The sequence below is a fragment of the Myxocyprinus asiaticus genome, chromosome 24, assembly GCF_019703515.2.
Source record: "Myxocyprinus asiaticus isolate MX2 ecotype Aquarium Trade chromosome 24, UBuf_Myxa_2, whole genome shotgun sequence".
In the NCBI taxonomy this organism is placed as follows: Eukaryota; Metazoa; Chordata; class Actinopteri; order Cypriniformes; family Catostomidae; genus Myxocyprinus; species Myxocyprinus asiaticus.
In genome coordinates this window covers 25,888,045-25,899,594 of record NC_059367.1, presented here as the reverse complement: position 1 = coordinate 25,899,594, position 11,550 = coordinate 25,888,045, and positions in this window count along the sequence as shown.

Sequence of the window (11,550 nt, the reverse complement as noted above, 5' to 3'; positions counted from 1 at the left end):
GATTGGGTTCAAGTCCGGGCTCTGGCTGGGCCACTCAAGGACATTCACAGAGTTGTCCCTAAGCCACTCTTGCATTGTCTTGGCTGTGTGCTTAGGGTCATTGTCCTGTTGGAAGGTGAACCTTCAACCTAGTATGAGGTCCTGAGCACTCTGGACCAGGTTTCATTAAGGATATCTCAGTGTTTTGCTATGTTCAGCTTTCCTTCAGCCCTGACCAGTCCCCCAGTCCCTGCCACTGAAAAACACCCCCACAGCATGATGCTACCACCACCATGCTTCACCATTTGGGATGGTATTGCATAGGTTATGAGCAGTGCCTGGTTTCCTCCAGACATGACGCTTGGAATTGAGGCCAAATAGTTCAATCTTCATTTCATCAGACCAGAGAATCTTGTTTCTCACAGTCTGAGAGTCCTTTAGGTGCTTTTTTGCATGTCTTGCACTGAGGAGAGGCTTCCGTCTGGCCACTCTGCCATAAAGCCCGGATCGGTGGAGTGTTGCAGTGATGGTTGTCTTTCTGCAGTTTTTTCCCATCTCCAAACATGATCTCTGGAGCTCAACAAGAGTGACCATTGGGTTCTTGGTCACCTCTCTTACCAAGGCCCTTCTCCCCCGATTGCTCAGTTTGGCTGGACAGCCAGCTCTAGGAAGAGTCCTGGTTGTTCCAAACTTCTTCCATTTAAGAATTATGGAGGCCACTGTGCTCTTGGGAACATTCAATGCAGCCCGAATTTTTTTGTAGTCTTCCCCAGATCTGTGCCTCGACACAATCCTGTCTCTGAGTTCTGCAGGCAGTTCCTTTGACCTCATGGCTTGGTTTTTGCTCTGATATGCATATTCTGCTGTGAGACCTTATATAGACAGGTGTGTGCCTTTCTAAATCATGTCCAAACAACTGAATTTGCCACCGGTGGACTCAATCAATGTGAAGAAACATCTCAAAGATGATCCGGAGAAATGGGATGCACCTGAGCAAAATTTCAAGTATCATAGCAAAGGGTCTAAATATTTATGTCAATGTGATATTTCAGTTTTTTCTTTTTAATACATTTGCAAAGTTAACCAAAATCTGTTTTTTGCTTTGTCATTATGGGCCACCCCTTTACGGCTCCCTGGAGGGCCATGGACACCAGTTTGAAAAGCCCTGTATTAGAAGATAGAAGCAGAGCACACTTTTTTGCACATTTCCTGTGTAGAAGAAAGTAGATTTGTATAATCTTCTGTTTCATTTAGTTTCTGTTTCAGATCTGCTATTTCATTTGCTTATCTGGTGCAATCAACAACTCTGTCAATATTTTAAACAAGACTATGATAATAAAAAATGCATTGACTGAGACGAAGCATTCAGTATTTCACAAATATTCTCATCCCACTTTGAATTTTGCAGTGCTGGCTTCATTTAACGAAAGCTCTGCATGGTGTATAGACAACAAAACATTTCAGATCTTCTGGGGGTGTTGCTGTGGTTTGGAAAGGTTTGCAGGGGAAACCCGCATCATTCTAAGAGCATCCACTGCTCACGTGGTGCTGTGTCATATCAAAATCATGATGCTGACATACATAAATGTCAGCTGAACTACTTTCAATACATGAGCAATATCCACAAACCTCATAAACACTGATATATATCAAGAAGGAACTCTGCATATGAATAACTGCTTGGTGCTCAGCAATAAAGTGCATATCAAACTGTACAAACACGTGAAGATGAGGGATAACAGAAAAGAGGAAATATCTGCCATCTTGACAAGAACTGCATGTCCACCAAGGTGTAGTCATGCATGGTTTGAGGTCAGGTTGAGGACAGAGTAGTGTTAAAGGCATGGATCTGGGTTACTAATACAAAGGTTGCAGGTGTAATCCCACGTAGCACTTACCCCAAGGTTGCTCCACGAGGGCTGGCCATGCTATTAATGTAGTGTCAGTTACTTTGCATAAATGCATATTTTAAACTTCTATACATTTGCACAATTTTAATTCTTGAGAAACAGTTGCAAATTTAGCAACTGAACATGAATATGTTAATTGGATATGTGAACCCAATATTAATTGTTTTTTTTGTTTTTTTGAAAAATTAATTTTGCCAGGAAAAACCATTTTAAAAACCATTGCCATTTTGGATATACAAAACACTTCAATTCAATGAAGCTATGAAGGCCTGACAAGGCCTGCTAATGTCAAATCATCTAATCTTCCTTTATGACAATAAGATGATGAGTCCAGTCTTATCTTATATGCAAATAATGCTTTTCCTTTACGCCCTAATACCATACATATAAGCACAAATTTGTGATGCAGTCTCAATATAACAGTCACAGGGACTAGATTAATAATTTTCCCTATTACCAGTGACCGCTGATTTAGGTTCCTGGATCACAGTGGTGGAGCGATGCTGTACAGACCCAGTGAAGGTCCTCCTCAACCCAGTTCTCAGAACTGGTCTGCAAAATGGGGAAATTGTGTTATTCAGCACAGATTTTGGGGTTTGTTTTGCACTGCTTTATATAATTCCATCAGTGAATCAGGTGCTAAGACAACTAGACAACAACTAGTATTTAAGCTGTGAAGATGCCATCTGGTAGAACTCTAGCCTTTGTTCCTCTACATAATACTTTATAGTTGTAATTTGTAGTTTTTCATCATAAATTTTCCCAACAGTTAATCCATTTAATCCCACCATTTACAATTGTGATCAAAATTTCGTTTGGTTGGATGCAGACGCTGAAATAACTGGAGAAGAACCAGAGAAGAACCTCAGAATTAAATTGCACGTGACCTAGTCCATTAGTGTCTTGCGCACACGATTTCGCCAAACGCAATTGTGCTAGACTTAGCGCATGCTTGCACGAAAATACCATAAAATGTCCATGTCCATTTTTTGCACTTATGACTTATGGCATTAAAATAGGGGCCATAATGTTTAACGGGTCTATTATTTATTTATTAATAAGACTTCTCTGGCTAATCAAAATCATGCTCACAGGACATGTAAGTGGTCACAATTGTGACCAGAGGGAAAACACAGAGCCTTATTTTTGAATAGGTGACTAACTGACTCCCATTATAATGCAGATTTTAAAGTATTGTTACAATAAATTAAATAAAGTAAAATTAAAAAGAATTATGCAATTAATCTTGGTTTGTCCTATCCTTGTCTGTTAGTAAAACAAAAATATAAAAAATTATTCTATTTGGGTCCTAATTAGCCACTGAGCAAAATTTGACTCCCACTGTAGTTTCCCACCGGCTGCAATTTTGACAAAGATTAAATCTCATTCTTTCACTAACTTTTTTATTAAAAACTAATAATAATAGAAAAGATGTACAGTTCATTTCAATGGACTATCCAAGCAGTAAAGTACATGTGCCTACTCAGCTACACAAACAGTTCTTCATATACAAGGAGCCCAGGCATGCAGAAATACAGCCTTCGGCCTTCGGTTTATCTTTCTGAATAATCCGAGGTTGAGTGAAGAGTGTTGTTTCAAACACTGCCACAGTTCAGTGAATTTAGTAAAGGTCTGCAAATGTTTTTTTTTTTTTATTAATTTGGAGATAACCCTACCACAGAAATGTTAGTAAACACAGACAACTCTTATATAAGGTGTGACATTTAGCTACTCTGCAAGGAGATCCTCAAATGTAATAGAGCATGAACTGATGATCATTCAAATATCAAAATACAGGACAAATATTTCACAGGAGTATGCTGAACTTCAATACATCAGCTGGGAAGGCAACATCTCACCATCCCTGATGTAACTTGTTTAGGGAGATGTGTTGTAGATTTAAAATCATCTCATAATGTGAAATTACCTTTTTAACAATTGAATTCCCTTTTTTATTTCAAGTCAGCTTGGTTTTTGTCCTCACTGAAAATTAGCTTTGTGAGTAAAAATGAACACAGTGAGTTCTAGGACGTCTCCACAGTATTCACTTGCAGACAGTTATTTATTATTTATAGAGACTACTTTAACCTCTAACAATGGGCAAATATCTCTTACACTAGGAGATCATCATATTTCTTGGGTAAAGGCTAATTATGTTAAAAAACAAACAGTTAAATCTGACCCTTGTCTTTAAATGTTACTGAATACTAACATACATATCGCCATCCAAACTGAGATAAGAATCGACACACCAGATTTTCTTGTGATTACAATCACAGTTACTATAAACTTTTACAGTGATTTTACAGTTGGCTCAAGATGACAGAATTTATGATCATCTTTATGTCTTGAGCATGCTCCAGTTATGCAAAGGAAATCTCCTAAAAATAATTGCTCAAATGTTAATCCCTGAGGACATTTGTTTGAACTTTGCTTTGAATGAAACAATAGTAAACGTTTTTGCTTAGAAAATGTAAGATTTTCTGGTCATTGACAAAGAATGTGCAACATTCAATAACCTTTGAAATAGATACTTCTGGAATCTGTTTTGAATGCTTTTAAAGCCTGTTACTCAGTGGTATGCAAAGATCAAGCAAACGCTTAGCATTCCAATGACAAACGTATCAATATTTTAATTGCAGACACAGTTATGAAGAACAAAAACAAACATAGTTACTTTAAATAGTATAGTAGCTGTATGAATATTATATGTGTATCTTCATTTCATGGGACAGGGATGTTTTCACTAAGTGCTCCTGAGTTTAGAGTGAAGGTCATGAATCCAAATTTATGTTCCATTCTTAGACCACATGTGTGTGCAGTCTAACCAAAACCTTTACACAACAGTGAGTCATTGGCCAAGATTGACATTATGTCAAGATTTTAAAGGCTGATGTTTGCCACCTGCACCACCACCCACTGTCATGTACAGTATGAGATATTGCAAACACTGTTCGTCTATGCATGGGAAGCCACTGTTACTGTTTTATATTTAGGGTCCCAGAGCCCCTAATGATGAATGAAAATAATAATAATAATAATTCTTTAAATAAACCTCTTATTTTGCATTTAAATTATTCTTATACATTTGATCTGACCTAATCAAAACACAATAAGCAGATATAATTGAAGCTGTATCCCTCAAGTTTTGTATAGAGTATACTTTTCAGAAATGTGACTAGTATCCATTCAAGTAATATTGTTTCTGTTCAGGGTCTATTTGAACCTAGCAAAAACACATTTGTAGAAAAATACAATGAACCAAACTAAAACAACTGGCAGGATTGTGTCTCTACATCACATCTCTGAGACCCCAAACAGAAGTAATGTCACATTTTTTAAAGGAGGACTTTTGAAGCATGATATCAACAGAACATGAGGCTTAGGAAAATGCTTATCCATAGACAGTGGGCCACTCTCATCCATGCTCCTGGACATGCTCCAAATCATATAGTGAATATTTCCAGATAGAACACAGAACCATTGTAGCCCACAGTGCATAATACCCTGACACTATCACTTAGAGCACTTGGGAGAGATGTGCTTTTGTGACTTTATTATGACTCATCAAGATGTGTTAGCAGTAGAAGAGCAACACAAAGCCTGATCATGTTTCCTAAGCCAAAGAATAATTACAGTCCAGCAATCGTAAGGAGAAAGAGCTATATCATAGCTGGCCTGATGAAGTGATAAGTCTGTTATCTTGGGAACATACAGTGCGGTCCAAAAATTTTGGGTTCAAAATCTTATTCTGACCCTTAAGCCCTGGGTCTGTAGTGACCCAGGACCTCATTTTACCTTCTGTACCTAATCTATTTTTTGGAGTTGTGCCCACACCTTTTTAGTATTCCTCAATCTCTCACTTATAATTAGTGTAACACACACACAAAAGACAAATTGCAAAAAAAAAAAAAAAAAAAAATATATATATATATATATATATTTGTTTTATTTTATGCTGTTGTTTCAGTGATTGACTTGATTTAAATTTGACATTGCTTTTTGATGAAGAAACAACATGGAAGTAAACTATAGCAAGTACAACACATGAACAGTATGATATGACTATTGTCATTTGGGTGTACTATTGAAATTATGTAAGTTGTGCATCTATTTAGACAGAGTAAGTGTAAGTGCCTGAGAAAATACTTATGTGTAGCTTGCAGTATGTGTAACTTATGTATAGCTTATGTGTAGTGTATCTTATGTGTCATGTGTAGCTCAAAATGTGTTTGACAACCAGTTTGAAATTTCAGTGTGAAAGTAATGAATCCTGATTTGTTGCATTATCTCTTTGATATATGAAAAATAATACATAATATATTTTATTCTATTATTTTATAATTGTCTTGAAAATATTTTGAAGATTTGACACTACCTGGGCTTTTTTTTATATATAGCACTTTACAGAAAATTATGGTGTAACAGAAAATGCTGAAATATCTTAAAGTCCTCATTGTGTGGTTTACATGAATAAAGCAATTAAAAATCATGCCTTAAATAATTATTTTCATTAGGCCTCAGTGAGAAAGCCAAAGGTGACTTACACAATGAGTTACACAATGGACTTTTTCACAGAGCAGCTACTAGGCAGTAACTAGCCCTTTATGACTTGACACATGACCTAGGTTGACCTGCTCTGAGAGCTGACAGATACGGGGTGAGGGTCAGTATCAGTGGAGGTTGAGGTTAAGTTTAGGGCTGATCTAAGGACTTGGTCGATCTGCCCATTGAACACCTCTAACCCTAAACAGCTAATGCATCTATTAGCCCTTAGTCTGAAGGGTTATTTGACCAGACTTTATGGTTGGACAGGATTCAGGAAGGAGGATGTCTTAAAGAAGCCCGAAGACACATTTGAGATGATCAAATAATGAGATGAGAGAGATGATGATAAATCAAAAAACGTCTTTTTCGGCAACAACAGCAATATGATAAAATGTTCAACAAATTAACCAATGGGGGGCCTGGGTAGCTCAGCAAGTAAAGATGCTGACTACCACACCTGGAGTCGCAAGTTCGAATCCAGGGCGTGCTGAGTGACTCCAGTCAGGCTTTCTAAGCAACCAATTGGCCCGGTTGCTAGGATGGGTAGAGTCATGTTGGGTTAACCTCCTTGTGGTTGCTATAATGTGGTTCTCGCTCTCAGTGGGGTGCATGGTGAGTTGTGCATGGATGTCGCAAAGAATAGTGTGAAGACTCCACACGCGCTAGGTCTCCGCGGTAACGTGCTCCACAAGCCATGTGATAAGATGTGCGGATTGACGGTCTCAGACGCGGAGGCAACTGAGATTCATCCTCTGCCAACCGTATTGAGGTGAGTCACTCCGCCACCACAAGGACTTAGAGCGCATTGGGAATTGGACATTCCAAATTGAGGAGAAAAGGGGAGAAAATTCACCAATGTTCAATAAAAAGTTGCTATATCCAGTGCTGGGCAGATTACTTGTGAATTGTAAGCAGGTTCTGATTACATAATCTCATGGATTAAATCTTTGGGGTAATCTAATCCGATTATTTTTGGATAACTTTCAATCTAATTCTATTTTATTTTATGTCACATGCATTTGAGTAGGATAATTATTTTAACATAAAACTACAAAGAGGAAGAAAATGTATTCCATTCTTTGAACTACTGTGTACCCTGTGGGCTGGAGCCTTACAGATGGCATCCACTAGATCCTTTGAAGCAATTAAGTTCAATTTGTGAGCTGCACACCACTGGTGAGGTAGTAAGAAATAATACATTTTTAAACCATATCTAGTTCATTTTAACTGCATAAAACAATAGAAACAGTACATGAACAAATAGTAATGAACTTGAAATCAGCAGTTTGACAATTCTAGGTCAAACCTCTGACACACTTACATTTAACCCTTACTACTTAGTAATAGTCCATCACCTATTCCTTAGCTGAGGTGGATATCTTACTGTTGTAATGTAAAAGGAGCACATGCTCAAAATGTTCATCTGTGAGACTTGCACTTCAGGGTAAGAATATGATATTGATATGAAAATGATCAATACATTATTAACAATTTACTGTCATTGCCTTGATAATATGTAATCATGTAATCTATAAAAAAGTAACTGTAGTCTGATTACAAGTGTTTTAAAATGTAATTTAATCCAATTACAAGTACTTGCATTTTGTAATCTGATTACGTAATTACATGTAATCCGTTACTACCTAGCACTGGCTATAACTCACTATTTTCCTCTAAAAGAGCACTTCCGTTTTCTGAAGAATGTGAGATAATGACTCAGAGATGCCAAATTTATATGCTAATGTGGGTTGTGTGAGTGTGTATGAGTGAATGTGTGTGACAGATGAGGAAGGGGTCTTTTCAGTATCAGGCTTCCCCTTAACATCTTGGTTTCCTGTGTGTACTGAAAACAAGCCCCTTTCTCTGCCACTTAGAAAGTTTTACAGGAAAGTAGAAACCTGTTCAATTCTTGTTTCAACACTGTGATCAGAAATGGCTCTGAGCTGAGAAATGTGTCCAACACAGCCTGGAAAACCATGCAGCGATCAATATCTATTAGGGAACAGAATAGTGCTGACATTATCAGCCCAGTGCATTTGCCTGTAACTGTAAACTGCCTTTAGGCCATGCATTTGGACTCTAATACAGGAACAAAATTAATGCAGTCATTAATCACTATAATGTTTTGATATTTGCTTATTTTCTGGATGCACTGATGCAATTATCAAACATGCTATTCTTCTTGATGCTTTCGGTCACCAAGCAAAATCCATCTATATAACACTCTTCAAGCTATGACTCAGCATTTTTTTTTAGACAATAATGATGATCATAAAAAAAAGATTATGTTTTACCCTTTCAACATAATGGCTCTATGTTCTTCCAGAAAGACATATCCTAGAATGCTAGTGACAAAGCCTGTTCATTATTTTTAGCACCAATTTAAACATCACTTATTTAGGTGCAGTTGAGCAAAGGGAGGGACACAATTAGCCCTTATTGGGTTTACTGTGCAATGTTCTGCTTTTATTCTGTATGTGTCTTAGAGGTTGGCAATGGTGGTTTAGATGTGCAGAGCTGGACTGTAAACATGACTTATCAGCTTCTTTAAGTCACTGTGATAAATCACTAGTTCTCTTCGTGAAGGAGGAAGCGGGAGCTGGGTAAGCAATCGAACGTGAGTTTATTTTCTCACACTTTTCAGTGTTAACATAAAGCTTTGCTTTTCAGCATAACACAACACACATCAAAACTGCTGTGTGCGTCTCTCTCTCCCCTCCGGCGGTCTGGATTGCCCTTTTATCCCTCTCCACTATCACTACAAACACAAAACAGCTGTTAGAGGTGATTTCCCACAGGTGTCAATCCTTACCATTCTGTCTCTCCCAGCCTCACTCTCTGCAAACATCGCTCGGCCATGCCCCGATCACCACAGTCACACATTATCACCCTTATCTGTGGTAAATATAGGGGTATAGCTTTTATGTTATAATGTTTAACACAGTGACTCAGATTATGGGGTTTTCTTATGGACAATACAATGCACTCTTCCAGCTCCATAGTGACAAACACTGACACATGAGTTCCTCACATGAACTCATATTCAAATGACCATATGGATTAAGTGGCCACGTGTTAAGGAGAGCAAAGGTTGATATTCTGTAGAGTAGTAGACACTACACACTTTTTGTTCCTTTTAAGGTGACTCATTATTTCTCAGAAAGGGTGATGTGAGGGGCCTGGTAGCTCAGTGGTAAAGACGCTGACTACCACCCCTGGAGTTTGCTAGCTCGCTAGTTCGAATCCCAGGGCATGCTGTGTGACTCCAGCCAGGTCTCCTAAGCAACCAAATTGGCCCGGTTGCTAGGGAGGGTAGAGTCACATGGGGTAACCTCCTCGTGATCGCTATAATGTGGTTCGTTCTCGGTGGGGCATGTGGTGAGTTGAGCGTGGTTGCCGCGGTGGATGGCGTGAAGCCTCCACACGCGCTATGTCTCCGTGGCTCAACAAGCCACCCAGACTGAGGCAAATCACTATGCGACCACAAGGACTTAAAAAGCACATTGGGAATTGGGCATTCCAAATTAAAAAAAAAAAAAAAAGGATGATGTGATCTAGTATTTCAGCCACAACAACAGAAGCCCCTAACCATCAGCTAACTGTACTGGTGTTTTAAAAGAGCAACAGTATTGCAGGCAATATATATAGGGGTCCAAATGTCTGAAACAACTAGTGAAAATGCTTCTATTTTGTTTGTAATGCAGATTTTTTCGTTACAATTTATAATATCAACATAATGAGTAAAAAGTGGAATTGTAAAAATTAACATGAATTTCAGAATTTCTAAGTATTTGGACTGTCACCCAGCTGCGTCTCAATCAGATCCCTAGTTCAGTATAGTCAGGGCACTGCTCAGTGAGTCGGCCATTTCTAGGGCTGTCCCAATCGCAAAATCGTTCTTGTGCATTGAAACGTTCGCCCCCTAAAAACTCAGGGAACATCATTGCTCACTATGTTCCCTTACAGGAAATGTCATTAGGTCTTAAGTCTTTCAAGTCGTTAGAAGACGAGCACAAGTGTACAACTATAAAGTCAAAGCTTTATTTTCTGTTTTAAAGAGATGTTGTTTATAATGTCTTTCATTCATAATGACCATGAAAGGGAATCAATCTTTTAAATATTAGAGTTGAAAGAAGGTCTAAAATACACACTTTTATATTTTTATGTCACTTATCTTTCATAATAAAACTGTACATTTAAATATCTATAACAAAAATGCACACCAGTGTCATTTATACAGCAATGTTGTTGATTAATGCTAGACTTTTTAATGCGAGCTCATAATGGTTCACAGATGATTGAGTCATAAGTGTCCCAAAGTTCAGTGGATGAACACCCATGCCAGTGCCCAAATCCGTGTTCACGATATACTGATTCGCTACATAGGGAGCTGATTGAGACACACCGACTGTGAATTCGGCTTAAGGAGGTCAAAAGTTTGCTTACTGAAATTTAAACCACTACCCCCAGTGGCCAATACTGGAGGTGTTGTTGAGGTGAAATGTCACAGGATGGTGCCAAAAGTGAGTTATATTTGTAGTTGTAAATGATGTAATAGTCAACAGGAATGCATATTTTATTAACCATATACCCAACCTTAAACCTAACCATCAGTGGAGTAAAAATTTTATTTTAGCATGAAAATACAACCTCTGAATCAGACTTCCTTTTTTGATTAGTGACCTAGAAACAGTGAAGAATCTTAAATATTTTTTATTCATTTTATGTCATAACGTTCTTTTGTTTATTTATTAATTTTTCAGGTAGAAATTAGATTTTGCATCCCAGATTTCCAATGTGGACTCAATCATTTGGACCCCACTGTGCGTGCAATTGTCATTTGTATCACATTTATTTTTTGCATGTATTATATTTCAAACAGGTGACATTGCCTAAAGTGCTGAAAGTCTCTATGTAATTCAGCTGTAGTGAAACTGCTGTTCTCTAAACAAAGTTCAGTAAACTAAGAACAGCATGGTTGTTGACACTGAGTCATCTCTGCTCCTACACAGGAGAGAGGGAGGGAAATCAGAGGGGATTCATATGTCTATAACCTGTTGACCAAGCAGGGAGCCAACAGGCATCTTTTGATTTACACATGCAGCACTAAATA